Here is a 21,287-nt window from a genome sequence, read left to right as displayed (position 1 = left end):
AAAATATTGTATTGTATGTACCTACATTGTAAAAACAATTCACGCCTCACAGAGACATTGCGAGAGTTTGAAGAACTTCAATAGTAGTTTAAAACATTGTATTGTATGTACCAACACTGTAAAAACAATTCACGCCTCACAGAGACATTGCGAGAGTTTGAAGAACTGCTACTAATCAAGTACATATTCATATATTATGCAAAGCGCTGCATGCAATATTTCACAACAAGTACTTCAAAAGTACTTTAAAATATTGTATTGTATGTACCTACATTGTAAAAACAATTCACGCCTCACAGAGACATTGCGAGAGTTTGAAGAACTGCTACTAATCAAGTATACATATATGAAAAGCGCTGCATGCAATATTTCTCAAAAAGAACTTCAATAGTACTTTAAAACATTGTATTGTATGTACCTACATTGTAAAAACAATTCACGCCTCACAGAGACATTGCAAGAGTTTGAAGAACTGCTACTAATCAAGTACATATTCATATATGCAAAGTGCTGCATGCAATATTACACAACAAGTACTTTAAAATATTGTATTGTATGTATCTAAATTGTAAAAAAATGACATTTGTTGTTGAGTTTCACTTTTTCACAAGAAACATAAAAATTATGAACATACAAAACGTTAATAAAAATAAAGATTTAACACAAAAAATATACAAAAAACTTATTACCTTGAAAATTATTAAAAAAAACTTAACTAATCGTATTCATCCTCCGACTCCAACTGCAACGTATAGTTGGGCGAGTTGGCAAATGATGTTGACGGTTGATTCGATGGTTGAGTTTGTCTAGAATTAGAAATGTTTTATTAGAGATCTCATTCATTCTACTTTCATCGTACCTCCTAGCTGGACTGCTTGCCTCTCCAAGGACAATTGTTAATAATCGTGTTCCATCCCTTGTGAACATACTTCGCAATCTCTCAAGTGACATATTAAATAATGCAATATTTAATTTAATTTGTTCAGTTTTGTATATTAAATGTTTTTAAAAGCCTGTATAGATGTATAGCAAATAAATACCTCGCCAACTGTCGTTGGAGTAAACAAACCCTTTCACGTTCCACTGCCGTGTATCTCTGAAACAAGAGATGATAATTCATTAATTTACTAACTTAATTTACCTTCTATAGTAAATTAGTTATTAGTGCCAGTGAGACGAGACCAGAAAAGCACCATGTCTATGTAGACACTGTATCTTGCCCGGTCTCGGGGTGCCCTGACAAATAATTACAAAAAGGAACAGGAAATACCTCAAAAATGTCAGCAAATCGATCCATTGAACTCTGAAATGATAAATAACAACTCATTAATTTATTTTAAATAACAATAGGTAGTCGACATACTAAAAGGAAGATTATAAATTAATTTATTCATTTTGAATTTCTCGCCAAGCTGGATTTTACATGTTTATTAATTTTTTTTAACACAAAGAATATCTAAACAAACAGAACAATAAAAACTCCACCGCGCAAAATGGAAAAATAGTACATTGGGAATAGTACAATAAATAAATGAAATAAGTCAAAGCTGGGCATTTTATTTTGTTCTACTAAGATTTAATTCTAATTTAAAAGTACAGTGCCACACTTATAAGTTGGCGGTGGCCTAAACATGATTTGACGCTTTTTCTTTATATTTTAATCTGGCAACTTACACGTGTAGCGCTGTATTTGGGAGTGATTCGAAGAGAAATAGGAAATACCTTAAAAATATTGGAGAAATTATTAATAGCTCCCACAAGCTCCTTGGATGATTTGTTACTAGCCTCCTGCGCCATCACCATCCGAACCCCCACATCTGGCTTGTCAGTTAGCTTCCTCTTCTTGCTCGGGCGAGAAGGGGAAGCTAACTGCGCCGTCTGGAAATCTGTGGGCCCTTCTCCAACTTCATCGGAATACTGTAAAACACACAAATAATTTTCATTGATAATGAAAGATCAACTAAATTTTGACAGAATATATTATATTAACATTTTAAGACATCAGTGACCTCAACATCCTGCATTATGAGTTCAGGTCCCTCTCCTATACAGCTTTCTGGAAGTCCGCTGCCCTCAGAACTGGCTCTGCCGATGATGTTGATGACCTTCTGTGTCAGGTCAGTTAACACCGGTATCTCGGCAGTGTTTCCAGTCGTGAGGGCAGCTCGCTTGGCATCGGCATTTTGGGCACGCGACTTACATTTTAAGTCACGCCATGTCTGTAAAATGTAAAAATAATGTCAGGTTAAAAGTGATTTACGGTCTTATATCAAGTGTCTCGATGATAGATTATATTAGAAGGTCAGCAAAGTTTGCTGCAACCAGTTTGTATAGGTAGGTACAAATACTCACTGTTTTCCACTGCTCGGCTGACTTAGCAGGACCCAATTCTGCCAGCTGCCAGGCCCCTGGGGCTGGATATCGTTAAGTTCGATCGATTCTCATTGCAATTTTAGAAAAACAGAACCATTTTTAGTTAGCACTGAGCAAATGAGAACGAAGTCGAAATGAAGATGGTTCTCAAAATATGGGTTTTATTACGGATTTAATTAATTTTTTTTTTTTTTAATTTTACAAAAAACATTTACGAAAGTTATTTGTATAGGTATAAAAATTACTTTACTTTACTAAAATACTATTCTCACTTTTATAAAAGTAATTTATAACTTTTATAAAATCAATAAATATATTTTTACATCAATAAGGTTTTTCTTATATGGTTATTTTTATAGGGTGTCCGGGGGTAAAGTGCTCAAACTTCAGGAGGTTATTCTAAATGCTAGAAGAAGTAAAAATGAAATGGAAATTATTCGAATTTCCAAATTTTTTCCACAAAAATTTATTTTCCGTAGAAGAAATTGTTTTTTTTTCTATACAAAAAATTAAACTTTTTTACTCGAAAACTATCTTAAAACGTTGGAATTCCAAAAAAAGTTTTTTTTTCTTTTTTACTTGTACTATCAATTAGAATCACCTCCCGAAGTTTGTGCACTTTACCCCCGACATCTTGTATAATATGCGCAATATAATATTTATACACGTGTAATATCTACTTTTGTACATTTATATAAATTATATACACGTTTACATTTTTATGCTCATCAAATGTATTATATTATAAAGATAGATAGAAAGATCCTTAGTGCTTCCCGAGGATTTACAAATCAGAAGACTTTTTTGTAATTATTTATTTATTCATTTAAACAATTCAATAATTATAAAGAGTAATAAAACATGTAAGCAACATAAAATTACATTCTAAAATGTGAAAGGGGCTCTATTTATTTACATTTTTATGAAATTACTACTTTTAATAGTTTAAGCTTTCAGTGAACTTTCAATTTTATTTTTAACTTCTCTAAATATTATTTGTTTAAATTGTCAAATATAATTTAATCACAAACACAAGATTCACTCAAAATGAAAGATTGGTGGTTCTGAAATGTTCCCATAAATACGGTGAAAGAACCCTAAACTATAAACTTATTACCCTAAACATGCTTCGAGCGAAATGCGGATCTGGAAACCTTATCGTCAATCTGAGCAAAACATACCATGAACGTCAATATAGCAACAGCCTTTGTTCTGCTGCAGTTTCATTAAATGCCGAGAGATCCGTTTACAGTCTCCAAAAAGCAATACTGGGGCACAACCCTAGAAGCAAAGCTAAATGATTGGAATACAGAAAGATAAAAACACACCATTGTCAAAAACATCTTGGCCGTAAATGATTAAATAAAATTAGATTTATTCAGGAAGGCAAGCATTACGGTGATCGATGTTAAAAATCTAACATAGCCCTAGAATAACTCCAGTATCTTTAAGAAACCTTTCTCTTAAAGCTCAGAAAAAAACTTTCCATGACAGTTAGATATACCACTCTACAATAAGACCGCGTACGGTAAAACTGTAAAAAAAAAATAAAGTAATAAATAACAAAATAAATATTTCACAACACAATAATTTCATCGAAAATCTTAAATCCGTTTCACCTTTCTACATTTTCTATATTCTCCTTAAGAGTATAATCCTTAGATAATGCCTTTTCAGATTATTCGTGGAAGCTAGAAAAAAATAAAATCATTGATTATAACTGCACTTCAAGTGACCTTTTAAATAACAGTAAAGGGCTCAAATGATTTTATTATTACGTCCGTGCCTTTGCATCTTTACAAGACTTGGGCAAAACATTCTGTAGCGGAGTATAGATTTCACATCTGAAACATAATTAAAGAGTTTATTGAAAATAGAACACCAAGGTACGGTTAGTCAAAAAACGTACAATAAAGTTAATTCTGGGAAGAAATTGTACAGTTGACATTCAGGACAGGTTCACTCCCTCCTCCTCAAAAAAGACCCTCTATACAGCATTCTCAAAGATGACACAGGCTCTGAGAGAAATTATTTTCTTCAGGGCCTCCTTCCGACATAAAAAATAACATCACTGAACTAAATTATATTCTTGTATTATTGTAGAAAGCAATCACTTTGTGGTTTGACATATTTAATAAAATAAAATACTTTTATGTTTTAAAACCACGATATTTATTAATTTAAGAACCGACCGGTTTCGCTTTACTTAAGCATCATCTGGGTACAAATTAATACTAAACAAGAAGTACATAATGTGTGCATATATATAACAAAATATAGAGGGAGACAACATGATACAAATATAAGCAACACAAAGACTGTCATAAAATACATTAGCATAAGTGCACAAGTAATGGAAAAACCGCTAGATAATTATGTAGACTAATGGGTTATACGAATAAATCGGGAGAAACAAAACATCAATAAAACCTCAATAATAACGGTTTTTCCGAATTCGCAAATCATTTGATCGATAAAGATCATACATTCTGTCATAGCACCGGTGCTAACATCTTACATAAAAACGGGCATGGTAACAGACTAAACAATTTAGAGGCACTAGAAATTAAAAAAAGCTGTAAAAACCAAAAGTCAGATACTTAATAATCAATTAGACATATCAAATAGTCCAATATTAGGTCTGTTTCCAATAAACCCATAAAAAAATCCCAGTTCTCCTTACCTCCTTACCACCTTGCCAGTTGATATTTTGTTTCTCCCGATTTATTCGTATAACCCATTAGTCTACATAATTATCTAGCGGTTTTTCCATTACTTGTGCACTTATGTTAATGTATTTTATGACCGTCTTTGTGTTGCTTATATTTGTATCATGTTGTCTCCCTCTATATTTTTTTATATATATGCACACATTATGTACTTCTTGTTTAGTATTAATTTGTACCCTGATGATGCTTAAGTAAAGCGAAACCGGTCGGTTCTTAAATTAATAAATATCGTGGTTTTAAAACAAAAAAATATTTTATTTTATTAAATTATATTCCCCACAGTTTCAGAACTTTCAATAGCTTTTTTCGCTCGCACGCTTTTTTCTGGATTCCACGTTCGAGTATTGTTATTTGAAACAGGTGGCCCATATATTATTATTACATATTATATTATATTTCGGACATCGTTGCATTGTGAATCATTAGAGTAGATCTTCAAACGGAGAACAACACGACCGTCCGCGAAGCTCTCTAAGCAGTGACTGAAAGGCAGATAGCGTACGCGCGTAAGGAAGTGAGAGGGGCTGAAATAATCATGCTTAGAATCATAAGACGTAAGCGACTGTTGTGAAAATGTTTAATAAATCACGGCGTATTTCAAAAATAGCAAAAATCACTTTTGGGGTCTATTGAGTAGCATTAAAAGAAGCATTGTGATTTTTTTCATACATATAACTTGTAAAATAACAGAAATAAAAGTGTTAATAATATTTTTCGGAGCATACTTTGCGATTTATTTCTATCGAGGGAATTTCAAATAATTACCGTTTCGGCTTTTGGAACAAATAGATACTATCTTAAAGAATAACATATATTTTTTTAAGAGCTTAAAAACTTCAAACTTTTAAGGAAAATATCTCGGAAATTGGATGAAATTCGAATAGTGGGCCCTTAATAACATAAAAACTATGAAATTACTATAAACGTCTCTGGTTAGAAGTCAGGTTGAATACAATTCAACCATTTGGTGTCCTCATTTCAACTCTCATTGTTTACAAATTGAAAAAATGCAAAATAAATTTTTACGTTTTATTAATTTCAAAATTGGTATTCCTATTATTGAAATCAATTATGTCAATTTACGCAGTAAACTTAACTTATCGAAATTATCTGAAAGGGATTTTATTATATAAAATTTTTCATTCAAGGTTGGACTGCCCTGACACTATAAATTTGCTATTTTTACATATACCTCCAAAATATACTAGACAGAAAATTTTATTTTACAACACAAACTTCGCTACGAATTCTGTGTTAGAAAGAATACATAGGTTGGGCAATGAACTACGTGATGTCGCTGACATATTTAATTTAAACATCAATACATTTTAAGCCAAATTAGTCCACCATTTTTTAAATGTAAATAATAATGTATGAGAAATCATTATATTTCATATCGATTTTCAATTGTTTGTTTTATACTGTTGTTAAAAATGAAATTTGTAATTGTTATGTACTTAAAAGCCCAATAGGGCGTCAATAAATAAATAAATAATGCCCTCCCACTAGCCATTAGGCTGAACGAATTTTTTTAGAAATATAAAACAGACATCAAGTATTGGATCATCAGCCAAGACAGATCCAAGATCAAAAATTTTATAAATTTTTTTTATTTTTTATAGTGAATACCTCACAAGAGTCCCAACTGCTCCCGTCTGGAGCCAGTGAGACTATGGCATCCCCAATTGGGGGATGTTGTGAGGCTGAAGGTAAGTGGGGAAGGGAAAGAGGCAGGTGGGGAAGTACCTGGCTATTCAGATCTAGTCACTAAACACGGCTAAAGCCATTTGGAGCTACGTTTCAATTCTGAATGGTGGTCTTACACCAGGGCGATACTGGTAGTATCTTCCACTCTGGAACGTGCCGCAAATATACTTTATATTATTTTAATTTTTAAAACAATAATTTTATCTACCTACAGACTTGACGTTTCATCCTTGCTCATACTAATTTAAAGAAATAAACGCAAATAAAGCTATATTTAAGCAGTAAAAAAGTGCAGAATACATTGATTTCACGATCGTGCATTGTTTGTGCGTTTTCAAACTTTAAAAAAGTGAATCTGTGCTCTATTTCATTGTTTGTGAAAAAAGGACAATAAGACACAAAAATTTAGTGAATTAAACAATTAACAAACAGTGAAACATAACGAAATTTAAAGTTTATCCTAAATATCTAGAACCTATTAAGGTTTTTATTAAAAAACGGTGTTTTTTACTTCAAAAAAATATGAATCCACATCAATTCATGGATTCTGCGAAGGAGGCAATTGATGATTTATTGAATTGTGTTCAAGATAAAGTGAATAAATTTAATAAAGAACAAATTAACTTAATTACAACGAAAACAAGTGCTATATTTAACTGGATGGGACATCTAACTCTTCAGTTATCTGAAGCAAAGGAAAAAATAATCGAACCAACATTTGGATACGGGAAAGTAGCTGAAAACCAAAATAAAGTATTGGAAAGTGATTACAAATTAATAGTTTCATCGACCAATGCTGACGAATCTTCAGAAAATATACAAAATAAAATCAGGAAGAAAATTAACTTAAGTAAGATTGGTGCCAAAGTGATTGGTGTTAATGCGATATCTAAAAATAGAATACTTATAAAATGTTCGACAAAGTACGATGCGGAAAAAATGAGTAAAGCTATCGGAGACGAGTTCAAAGACATCAGTGCTACAGAAATTAAAAAGAAAAGACCAACTATAATACTTAAGGGCATTGCTAATGACTATAATAAGGATGATATTATACAAGATATAATCGAACAGAATGAAGATATCAAGGATGTGATGATAGATAAACCAGAAATTGAGATGACCTTAAAAAAGATCTTGAAAAACAAATATAATAACACATCTAATTACATAATAGAAGTTAGTACTGAAATAAGAAGAAGGCTAGTATATACCGGTAAAATCTATGTGGGATACCAGAGAATACAAGTAGAGGATGCCCATCCTCTAGTGCAATGCTATCGCTGCCTGGGCTTTGGACATACTTCTGTCAGGTGTCTTCATAAAGAAAAGGACAAACCATTGTGTACACACTGTGCTGGTGATCATTCCTACAAAGATTGTGCTAACAAAGATAAAGAACCTAAATGTAAAAATTGTGATAAAAAAAATAAAAAAATGAACTGGAATATTGACATCAGGCATTCTGCAAACGATAAAACGAAATGTATTGTGTATAAAAAAATGAGCCTTTTAGCAAAAGAAAAAATAGAATATTGACTAGAAATAAGATTAAACCTGTCTCAAAGTAGATTTAGTGTTATTACATTTTATTACATAAATATCGTTATAAAAATTATAAAAAATCACAAATTTACTAACGAAAATAACATTATTATTTTACATTATTTTTTTAATAGTAATATCATAACGTCACCTTCAACAACATTTTTTTGTTTACTTAAACATGCTTTTTTTCACTGTGTACTATATTTCACATTCATAATTATAAAAACAGCTTTTAAAATTTTTTTAAAATATGAAAAATATTCTGAAATAACACTAGATGTGAACATACAGTTTATTTTATATTTATTAAGCCTTTATCAAAAATTACTTGTACCAATTAGCTTCAAATACAATCAATTTTATTTTGTTAAATATTTAACATTAAATTCTTCAATTTATACTCAAAATATGTCTGTTAAACAAAACAAGAAAACAATTAATTACCATCACGAATTAAATGGCGCAGAATAATTTTTCTTATATAGATAATGATAATGAAATAGAAAGTAGTACAGTAAATAATTTAGGAGATTGGATAAAAAAACAAAACATAAATTCGTCTGATAATCTTGTTTGTATTCAATTAAATATTAGATCTATACAAAAATATTGGGATGTATTGCATATTTATTTAATTAATTGTTTGAAGCATATTGACATTCTGATGCTATGTGAAACATCTATTCAAACTGAAAGTATGTGTACCCGACTAAATGTCGTGTGCATACAGACTGAAAAAATAGGGGTTAGTTACACGACTCAAACGACTTTGTAAATGCCAATCAATTGACTTTCGTCCTGAAAAGGACGTTTCTGGAATATACACGACTTTGTGCAAAATGCAAATCAATTGAACCTCGTCCTGAAAAGGACGTTTCTGGTATATAGACGACTTTGTGCAAATGCAAATAAATGAAAGATTGCCTTTAAAAAGGCAGTTAAGTATGTCAGCTTCTTAAGCCTCGTGGTTCCCGCCGGAATCTAGTGGATGCAGGATTCTTCAGTTGAAGGAGAAAGGCCAATAAAATTCTCAGAACTCGGCAGAAAGGGGCAGCGGCAGGTAGCTCGTAGATGCGAAGGTCCGAGGCGAGGGTGATCCAATGGAGAAAGAGGATTTAGAATTTAAAAATGCTGCTTTTTGTCAAAGTTGCGACTCGGCAACGGCACATAAAAAAAGGTCAGCCAAGGTCCAGCGGACCGTTTATGGCTTCTCATTGGTCGGATTTCTATAGCCGTTGGAGCGTACCAGCCAGCCTTGGACCCCACACTTTCTAATTTGCTACCCGCCGGCCAATTGTTTATTGTTTATTTTTTTACAAGTTACATTTTTTACATTTCAAGGAATTTGACAATCTTAAAGCTAGGTACACAATGCAGAGTTCCGTGAATGTGGACAATTTCAAAATAGTTTATTAATGTCACATCCACGGATTAACATTATACGCAAACAATATTTATTTATTTCTTATAGTAGTAAATAGTAGCGAAAGATGTAAACAAAAACAATACTTGCATCTGCTGCCAGCTTTCTCTCGAGGGACTGTAAACGTTTCAGGGCACAGTGGTAATTGTCGGGCAACGTGACTTCCGGGTTTCGCCATAATAGCCCGGTTTCCCACCTGCCGTTTGGTAGAGGACGGGTGGTCTTTTCCATCAGGGCTGTGGCTTTGAGTTCACTCGCATTGACTCTGGCCGCAGATGTTACGCCGAGAGAGTCGACGGCAAAGTTGGATTTCACCAACTCTCTCAGGCGGATGTCTGCGGCTGTCTCCATCTGCAGGGCCAGGGTGGTAGCTGGGCCGTCGCTGCCAGGATCGGTACCACCGTGGGCAATCCACCCTAGTGCGGTCCGCGACACTATTCGCGTGGTGCCGAAATCTTCCCGCACGTCTCTTGATACTATCAAATGAGCATTGTCTTGCCCGATCAGTATCCGAGGGGTGACGCGTCTTCCTGGGACACGCTGCTCCGGTAGACTGAGGTCAGTCACTGTGTGAGCCGTAATATGATACTCATCACTGCTACCTGCACCTCTTATGGTTATTTTCACCCGGCGGGAGTGTAAGTCAGATGTGCACATTCCCTTTGCTCCATGAATTTTTAGCCCCTGGACTGGGCCGCTCGCGCCAATTTGTGCCGCAGTGTCAGCATCAATGAGGGTTACCGTGGAGCCTTCGTCAAGAAGCGCGAACACTGAAGCTTCATTTTCATACGAAGTGCTCAGTACTACTGGCACGATCTTCAGTAGTACACGGCAATCCGTACTCTGGCGTCATAGATTGACGGCACCACTCACGACGGTATTCACTGGCGTGGAAGCGGGCGCGGGGTTATGTAGCAGCCTGTGGTGGGGGGCGCGGCAGCCTCCTACTCCACACCACACTTTAGAGGTGCACTCGCGGGTATAGTGTTTTTCTAGGCACTTGCGACACAAAGAACTCGCGCGCACTGTTTCCCAGCGGAGATCAACTGATTTCGCAAAGAATGCCGGGCACTCACGAGTTTTATGGTTCCCGCCACACTGCGCACAATTAATGTTTTCACTATTGTTTTTGTTTTTATTGTTCACTCTTGAGTTAGCGGGCACATTTGCATGAACTTGTTCGCGGCGCGGGGCACGTGCAGACCGTGCGGGGTCAACCATTCCGCTTAAGGGGATCGCGTTTGCAAAACTTTTCAAAAATGCCGCGAACTGAGTTATGGTGGCGGGAACTGTTTGTCCGCGCACTTCCGCCAACCAGGCTAGTCGCAACGTGCACGGCATTTTAGATGTGACGTCAGACAGCAAGGCAGGATTAGTGAGGTACCCGTCGGTCCGCAAGATTCGCAACGACGCCACGAGGTTCTGGATTGTTCCAGAAAAATCTGCCAGGTCCTCAAGTGATGCTTCGGCGGTGAGATGCGGCAGTTTTTTCACCTTCTCCAGCATCAAGGCAGCAATTGAACCCGAGCCGCCGTATCGCTGCTCAAGGACGGCAATTATCTCGGGGACTTGCGTTGGATCCATCAGCAGGGGGCCGACGGCCTCTCGGGCTTTGCCTTTCAGTGCACGCTGCAACCGAATGAGATTCTCGCTCGAAGTCATCTTGCAGGTGGCCGTGGATTGTGAATATTGGGCCATCCACGTAGGCCACTCGAGCAGGTCCCCCGAGAAGGAAGGTAGGTCCTTGGCGGTAGATTGCCTGGCTATTAGGGCAGCCATTCTTATGTCATCCTCTACGGAGGGACGGGGGCTATCCTCGGATCGCGAGGCGCGAATTGCATTTGTAATTGCAGAAGCAAGTTGCGCCACGGAGTCCGCGCCTTGGTGTGCCCACTCACTTGTGTGTCTAGAAGTCTCATCGGCAGTAGGTGGTGGTGGAAATATTGGTGAGAACTCCTGGCTGGAGGAGGTTTGATGCTGGTAACCAGGATGGAGCTGCCGATTGAGGTGCACATTATACCCTGGCTGAGTAGGTATATCCGCATGGGGCAGACTGGCGGGCTGCCCATTCTGCAGGTTGACAGACCGCGGCTCATTGTACGATGCGGCAAAGTGTGTTTGTAGATCAGGGCCCGGCGCATATAGTGGAGGCGCTTGCTGTGGGTGACCGATGTTAGATACAGGTCGTTCAACTATGGCAGGCTGCAATACCGTGTGGCCGACTTCAGGTGCCGGCTGCATGCCGTCGGTATAGCCGTAAACGGGCGTAATGATTGGGGCCGAGTTGTAGGCTGGCATTGTACCCCCGTCACGTCGCTCGACTACGGTAGGCTTCGATACCGTGTGGCCGACACAAGCTACCGGCTGCATTCCGACGAATGCCGGGGTAGGGGCCGGGATGTTCACCGGCGTAGTTATTTCATGAGACGCCGCAGCCGGGACGATCACCGGCGTGGTTACTCCGTAGGACACCGTGGCCGGGACGATCACCGGCGCGGTGGTTAGTTGCACAGGCCTCAGGGCCGCCAGCAGGTCTGCGATCTGCTGGGCGTGCTGTTGTTGCATGGCACGCATTTCTCGACGTAACTTCTGGACGGTGTCATCGGTTGACGTAAGCCCAGGCGAAGCGACATCATCGGAGCAGATAGATGCGTGGCTCGGGGCCAGGGGGGCCGGGATAGCGGGGCCCGTGGCAAGGGGGGCCGGGACAGCGGGGCCCGTGGCAAGAAGGGCCGGGACCGCGGGCGCGGCAACATCGAGACCTCGGTTGGAGACAGCGTGCTCAGAAGAGCCCGAGGTAAGTGGGCCCAAGTCTAAAGGTGGCGAAGGCCCATCTGGAGCAGCGGGGACAGCGGGGGCGGGCTGGGATGTCTCTGAGGAGCTCGAAACGCCGCGCCCGCTGCGTAGAGTAGGTGACATCCTTCAAGAAGGCGTGAAGGCGTGATGACCTGAAGGCGTGTAGGCGTGTGGACCTGATGACCTGAAGGCGTGTAGGCGTGTGGACCTGACGACCTGAAGGCGTGTAGGCGTGTTGACCTGATGACCTGAAGGCGTGTAGGCGTGTGGACCTGAAGGCCTGAAGGCGTGTAGGCGTGTAGGCGTGTGGACCTGATGACCTGAAGGCGTGTGGACCTGAAGGCGTGTAGGCGTGTAGGCGTGTGGACCTGATGACCTGAAGGCGTGTAGGCGTGTTGACCTGATGACCTGAAGGCGTGTTGGCGTGTGGACCTGAAGGCCTGAAGGCGTGTAGGCGTGTGGACCTGATGACCTGAAGGCGTGTGGACCTGAAGGCCTGAAGGCGTGTAGGCGTGTGGACCTGATGACCTGAAGGCGTGTGGACCTGAAGGCGTGTTGAATCCGGTTACCAGAAGGCGTGAAGGCGTGTTGAATCCGGTAACCAGAAGGCGTGAAGGCGTGTTGAATCCGGTTATCAGAAGGCGTGAAGGCGTGTAAATCCGGCTCGAAGGACCAATTATGTACCCGACTAAATGTCGTGTGCATACAGACTGAAAAAATAGGGGTTAGTTACACGACTCAAACGACTTTGTAAATGCCAATCAATTGACTTTCGTCCTGAAAAGGACGTTTCTGGAATATACACGACTTTGTGCAAAATGCAAATCAATTGAACCTCGTCCTGAAAAGGACGTTTCTGGTATATAGACGACTTTGTGCAAATGCAAATAAATGAAAGATTGCCTTTAAAAAGGCAGTTAAGTATGTCAGCTTCTTAAGCCTCGTGGTTCCCGCCGGAATCTAGTGGATGCAGGATTCTTCAGTTGAAGGAGAAAGGCCAATAAAATTCTCAGAACTCGGCAGAAAGGGGCAGCGGCAGGTAGCTCGTAGATGCGAAGGTCCGAGGCGAGGGTGATCCAATGGAGAAAGAGGATTTAGAATTTAAAAATGCTGCTTTTTGTCAAAGTTGCGACTCGGCAACGGCACATAAAAAAAAGGTCAGCCAAGGTCCAGCGGACCGTTTATGGCTTCTCATTGGTCGGATTTCTATAGCCGTTGGAGCGTACCAGCCAGCCTTGGACCCCACACTTTCTAATTTGCTACCCGCCGGCCAATTGTTTATTGTTTATTTTTTTACAAGTTACATTTTTTACATTTCAAGGAATTTGACAATCTTAAAGCTAGGTACACAATGCAGAGTTCCGTGAATGTGGACAATTTCAAAATAGTTTATTAATGTCACATCCACGGATTAACATTATACGCAAACAATATTTATTTATTTCTTATAGTAGTAAATAGTAGCGAAAGATGTAAACAAAAACAATATAAAGTCATTCTTAAATTATAATGAACAAGCGTCCGATATAGTATGTGTATTTACAATATTCCTGGATATAATGCATATAACTACTGCAGGACTGATAAGTCAGGAGGAGGTATTATATTGTATATAAGAAACAAATTTGAATTTAGACTAAAAACATTAAAATCAATACATTTTGAAAATATATCAGGAAAGCTCATACTCCAGGACAAAACTAAAGTCAATATAATAGCTATCTATAGACCTCCTAATTTCAGTAAATCTTCATTTCTGACGGAATTATCATCATATCTTGAGACAATTAATAGTAAGGAAAATATTATCTTACTTGGAGATATAAATCTTAATTTGCTTGATGAACAAGATAATATTGTAACTTCGTATGAAAACTTACTTACTAACCATTATTTAACTAAATGCATCAATGTAGTAACCAGAGAAGCTGTTTCAAATGGACAAATTACTCGCACGTGTATTGACCATATATTTGCCAAATTTAGAGGCAAGAAAATAACAGCTTGCGTCTGTGAAAATAATATTGCCGATCATTTTATCACTGCTATTAATATAAAATGTCATAAACGTCAGGTAGACTTTGCAAATAAGTATATTCAAATCATCTCACAAAAGGATATTGATAGACATATCAGAGATAATAACTGGAGTAATCTTATAGAGGATAAGGATTGTATTTCATTATATGAAAAAATAAAATCTTTATTTAATAAATTTTACAAGAGTAGTTCTAAAACGATAGTGCAAAAACCGAAAACACGACCTTATGCAATAAATGAATGGGTAAGCAGTGAATTATTATGTCAAATAAATAAAAGGGATAAACAATATAAAAAATGGAAAAGTACACCAACAAACAAAACATATGAAACAGAATACAAAAAATCACGAAACCTTGTCAATAAACTTATAAATAAAGATAAAACTAACTACTATAATAATAAATTTAAAAACTGTTTTAATGATACAAAAAAAACCTGGGATGTGATAAATAATATTTTAGGACGTAAACCCAAAAACGATTGTGATGAAACAATAACACGATATATGTTAAAAGATAGAACTGAGGATTCTGTGTCAAATGATTTTGTGAATTACTTCTCGGATAGCATCAGCAACATGTTACATAAATGCAATCACAAAGCTACTAATATTGTACTGGAAGAACTGCCTCACAGTTTATTTATACCAAGAGCTACTATAACTGATATTGAAAACATTGTTAAAAAAATGAAAAACTCTAAAAGCACAGGTATTGACAATATAAGAATGTTTGATTTAAAAAGAAATATAAAAACTCTTGGGCCAATAATTACTCATTTAATCAATACGATAATAAAGCAAGCAAAAATTCCACAAGAATTTAAATGTAGCATTACTAGACCAATATTTAAAGGTGGAAAACACATTGAACTGGGAAATTATAGGCCTATTAGTATACTACCTGCGTTAGAAAAAATTCTCGAAAAATTTTTATCAAATAAATTAAATAATTACATTGAAAAATTCGCTATCATAGATCCAAATCAATATGGCTTTCAAAGAAAAAAAAATACTGAAAAATTACTGCAAGATTTTTCCAATTACATAAATAATCAATTAAATAATAAATTACATGTTATTGTGTTATTTATCGATAACTCTAAAGCTTTTGACACAATTAACTCTAAAAAACTGCTAGAAACCTTAGAAAAAATTGGAATAAGAGGAAATGTGTTAAATCTATTTAAAGATTATCTTAGAAATAGAAAAATATGTACCAAGATAAATAATACTTTTAGTAAAACAAAGAATGTATCTGCAGGAGTTCCACAAGGTTCCATATTGGGACCTACACTATATATAATTTATGTAACTATAATGAAAAAACTTTTCTCTTTTGTTAAACATTTTGTATTTGCAGATGATACGGCATTGGTCATATCACATAAAGATCTAAAAATTGCAATTGAACTTATGCAAATTGACTTTAATCAACTTTGTAAATGGTCACATGATGCAGGACTATTAATAAATGCTAAAAAAACCAAAGTTATGCATATACGATCACCTAATGCCAGATTTCAATTTAATCCTAATATTATTTTTCATAGTTTTAATTGCATCCATAAAAATATCCGACTAATTGTAAATGTGAAAGCTTAGAATTAGTTACAGAATATGTCTATCTTGGTGTTACAGTAGATTGCTTTTTCAAATGGGACAAACATATTAAAAAAACATGTAAAAGACTCAGATCAATTGCTGGCAGAATGTACACATTAAATTTTTTCCTATCAATTGAAACACTTAAAATAATTTATATGTCAATGGCAGAATCTATTATAAGATATGGATTAACCATATGGGGAAATACTAGTATAACCAATCTGAAACAAGTCCAAGTTGTACAAAACGCAATTGTAAAATTACTAGTCGTCCCTAATATTTTTAAACAGAGACATAATACACCGTTGCTGTTTCAGAGTGCCAAAATTTTACCTGTTAAGGCTATACTATGGCAAAAAATCATAATTCAGTATATATATACCCCGCACCATAAAGAAAAATTAGAACATAAATACAGTACTAGATTCACGCGCAATGACGGGTTAATAGTTCCGAAATTTAATAATAAATACGGACAGAGAACGTTTGAATACAACATACCGAAGATATTTAATTTATTACCTGATACTATAAAGCAATGTAAATCTATTAATAAGGTTAAATATATGGTGAAAAATTGGCTATCGGAAAAAAAATATTTATTTTAATATGTATGAAAAATTGTATGAAAAATTGTTAATTCTGTAGATATAAGATGTAAATTATAACTTTAAAAAATGTATTTGAAACTAACTTTAAGCACCTGTTGACAAGCCAATTCAATCGGCTTAGCAGGACTTGTTTGTTGATATTATGTATTAACTATTTATTCAATAAATAAATAAAAAAAAAATTAATTAATCGTGAAATAACACAAATTAATCAAATAAAATTTATTTGCGCACGCCGGGTTCGAACCCGCGACCTTCGGAATGGCAGTCCAATGCGTTACCACTGGACTATGCCGGCCGTCAACATATGAATATTAATCATATGAAGCTGATATTGTGATGTAGACCTTTATTTAAAGAAAAGCAATATTGTACCTACCAAATCAGTGTCTCACGGACGGAGGCAGGCTAACGATTCCAAAGAAGCTCGTAAGATTGAAAGACGCCGTTTACGCGATCAATTGAATCCGTTTGAACTTGGAGAGACTGAATTCAGAAACTTGTTCCGGATATCTCATATAATGGCTAAAGATCTTATAGATCAACTAACTCCCTTTTTATTGTCAAAAAGTACAAGCGGACTTCCAATGTACATTAAAGTAAGTACAAATCAAATCAAATCAAATCAAATCAAATCAAAAATTATTTATTGTAAAATTAAAATTACAAAAGGTATAGCTTATGGGTAGACCCCATTTCTTCCAGCTAACCACATTTATTTAATTACAATGTTTATACAGATAAAATAATAACAATATACCAATGAAAAAATAAAAAAATACAAATATATATACCAATAAAAATAGGTGTTTCATTTACGTGAGGTATTCACTCAACGTGTAGTGACATTTATTAACAAGGAAAGTGTTTAGTAACGTTTTGAATTTGTGTGTATCTTGTATTTGTTTAATGTTATATGGAAGGTTGTTATATACTTTAATGGCCATGTAGTATGGTCCTTTTTGGAATATTGTTTTGTTTGCTTTTGGTATTAGTAAGTTTTCTGTGAGCCTTGTAGCGTATTTATGTGTTGAGTTTTTTAGTGGGAACTTGTCTGTAGATGATCGCACTAACATGCATAACTCCAATATATATATGTCTGTGACTGTCAGAATTTTCAGATTTTTAAACATAGGTCTACATGAATCTAAACGATCAGAGTTTGTAATTTTTCTTATGCATCTCTTTTGTATGATGAAAACATCTTTAGCGTTTACCGAGTTTCCCCAAAAAATAATACCGTATTTTATTATTGAGTATACATAACCATAGTATGCGGCTATTACTGATTCGGTGTTTAATATTTTTCTTAAGGTACCCAGAACATAAGAAAAACTACTGATTTTTGCTACAATTTTTGAGACATGTTCTTTCCAGTTTATGTTTATATCTAATTCCATTCCCAGTAGTGAACAGGTTTGGGAAGGTTCGATAATATTATTATTAATGTTTACATTTATATTTATAGGTGTAGCTTGCACTGGACAAAATTTTAAAATTTGGGTTTTGTTTGTGTTGAGTGATAGATGTTGCGATAACAGCCAGTTTGCTATTAATTGGCAAGTCTCGTTAACTTGTTTGTTAAATTCGTCAACATCTCCATTACATTCAAACAACAAAGCGGTGTCATCAGCAAACATTGAACATTCTGTGCCAGCAATTATTGGAAGTTCGTTTATATAGATAAGGAAGAGGAGAGGCCCAAGAATGCTTCCTTGTGGCACACCCTTGTTTATTGTTCTCCATTTGGATTCTACCATGTACTGGACCATTTTTTCATTGATATTTGAAATTTGAACTTTCTGCTGACGATTTTTTAAGTACGATTCAAACCATTTTAATGCTAGACCTCTAATACCCACATGTTCAAGTTTAGTTAGAAGAAGCTCATGATCAACATTGTCGAATGCTTTTGAGAGGTCGAGAAAGATACCTACAGTTTTTTTACTAATATTAATATTTTCTAGAATTTTGTTCAAAAAAATGAAAACTGCCTGTGTTGTTGAACGGCCTTTACGGAATCCAAATTGTTGTGGACATATTATCTCAAAGTTTTCGAGAAAGTTATAAATGCGATTGTACATGGCTCTTTCAAATATTTTTGAAAAGTTTGGTAATAAGGATATCGGTCTGTAGTTTGAGATTTCCTGTTTAGGACCCTTCTTATACAAAGGTACAATAATAGATTGTTTTAATTGTTCTGGGAAGGTTCCTGATTCAAAAGATTTGTTAATTAATATTTCCAACGGGTAACTTAACGCTTCTGCACATGCTTTTACAATTTTTATAGGGATTTTGTCAGTGCCGACACTGCTTTTATTTTTCAGTTTTACGATGATTTTTATAATTTCCTCCCTGTTTACAGGCGTTATAAAGAATGATCGCGACTGTTTGTTTTTGACTGTTTTGGCAGATTGTGGATGTAGAGATGTGTTTTGTGGTGGTGGCGGTGGTGCAAAGAAAATGTTAAATTCATTTGCAATGTTTTTTGGTTCTGATACCAGGTTATCATTTATTTTAAGACAGATTTTTGGTTTACTTTTAGAATTAGAATTATTTGAGTTCTCTTTTATTATGTTCCACGATGTTTTGGTTTTATTTTGCGCATTTTGAATTCGTTTACTATTGTAATTCCGTTTAGCTACCTGTTTTACTTTACTGAGAATTTTTTTGTATTGTTTGTAATTGTTTATGATTGTGAGGTCATTTGTGTTTTTTTGTTTCATGTACAGATGTCTTTTTTGTTTAATAGATATCTTAATACCAGTCGTTACCCAATTTATTTTGCGTTTTTGGGGATATTTATACTGTTTAAAGGGGAAACAAAGCTTCATACCATTATTTATTTCATTAATGAAGTATTCGTAGCTGTCATTAATGGATTCAAAGGATTTCAGTGGTTCCCAACATATACACGATATGTAATTGTTAAAAATGTTTGTGTTTTCTGTGTTAAATAATTGTTTTTTTGTATACCACGTTTGGTTTATATTATATTCTGTTTTTACGTGCATTAACTGTGCCATATGATCTGATACAGCTAATTCTGTGACTTCCCATGTGTAAGAGCTTTTTGATATATTTGTACCTATATGATCAATTATACTTTTTTTATTTCCTTGTATACGAGTAGGTTTATCAATAATCAAGCGTATGTTGTGAGATTTTAGTGTGTTTTTGAGTGAATCTGCGTTTTTGTTTTAATTTAATATTATTATGATATCTTTGTAAAAACACAATGTCGATCATTAATAAAAGGATTATAATGTTGACAGGTATTAGCACCAATAAGTTTCTTCGCCACAGGAAGTTACCAACGTGGGGTGGGGCAAGACCATATATATATATTTTTTTTTTTATAGTGTCACCTCACAAGAGTCCCAACTGCTCCCGTCTGGAGCCAGTGAGACTATGGCATCCCCAATCGGGGGATGTTGTGAGGCTGAAGGTAAGTGGGGAAGGGAAAGAGGAAGGTGGGGAAGTACGTGGCTATTCAGATCTAGTCACTAAACACGGCTAAAGCCATTTGGAGCAACGTTTCAATTCTGAATGGTGGTCTTACACCAGGGCGATACTGGTAGTATCTTCCACTCTGGAACGTGCCGCAAATATACTATACATTATTTTAATTAATTAATTGTGAATTAACACAAATTAATCAAATAAAATTTATTTGCGCACGCCGGGTTCGAACCCGCGACCTTCGGAATGGCAGTCCAATGCGTTACCACTGGACTATGCCGGCCGTCAAACGTATGTACTAGATGCTGATTAACCAATTTATCATTTATTATTATTATTTATTATTTTTTATCATTTTCACATTGTCATTTAATGTAATGAAATATTATATGTATCAAATAATATTATGTAAACATTAATTTATGTATTCAATACGTCTGTCTCGACACAGGTTTATCCTAGTGAGACAGACATCGAAAAAACCTGTAAAAAAAACATTAAATTGATAGTAAAAAATAATTAAATAAAAACCTAAATTTTTGCCCTACACTAAAAATATGAAAAATAATAATATATGACGTCCATCCTTTAGAAACGGTGCATTTTTTACATATTGCATATCAGGTATTATACCTAAAATAATACCGTAGGTGGAGGGAAGGGGAATATGTTAAAAATGGAGCTATACGAAAAGTCTAATAGTTTATCGAGTAAATTTATATTTATTTATTTTTTACTCAATAATAAATAAAGCATACATTCTTGCACTTTTTACTTTCGTATTTCATCATAATCCTACGCTCAACTGTTTCACTGCAGTAAAAAAAATTATATTTTAAGGTAATATTATAAGAATTTCGTTTCTGGAAACAATTGACTGATACATGTTTTAGTTGATGAGATATAATGGCTTTAGTAGAACTCTCAAATTAAATGGTTGAGGGAACGCGGGTGAGGAAGCCATCAGGAGAAGAGTAGGGACTTTTGTG

The 21,287-nt window shown here is 35.7% G+C and overlaps 1 long non-coding RNA gene across 1 annotated transcript; it reads right to left on the bottom strand.

The window, feature by feature from the left end:
• Positions 1-513: 513 nt before the first annotated feature.
• On the bottom strand, positions 514-1,807 carry LOC149416104 (uncharacterized). The gene is made up of 4 exons (XR_016303645.1): positions 1,723-1,807; positions 1,271-1,303; positions 1,041-1,096; positions 514-806 (listed from the first exon to the last, which is right to left on the bottom strand). It is a non-coding gene; the product is annotated as an uncharacterized LOC149416104 (long non-coding RNA).
• Positions 1,808-21,287: the final 19,480 nt, after the last annotated feature.

Source organism: Hesperophylax consimilis, chromosome 17 (assembly GCF_061612785.1).
Source record: "Hesperophylax consimilis isolate HC1 chromosome 17, BYU_Hcon_1.0, whole genome shotgun sequence".
In the NCBI taxonomy this organism is placed as follows: domain Eukaryota; kingdom Metazoa; phylum Arthropoda; class Insecta; order Trichoptera; family Limnephilidae; genus Hesperophylax; species Hesperophylax consimilis.
The sequence above is the reverse complement of the archived record's forward strand: the minus strand, read 5'-3'. Positions and strand labels throughout refer to the sequence as shown.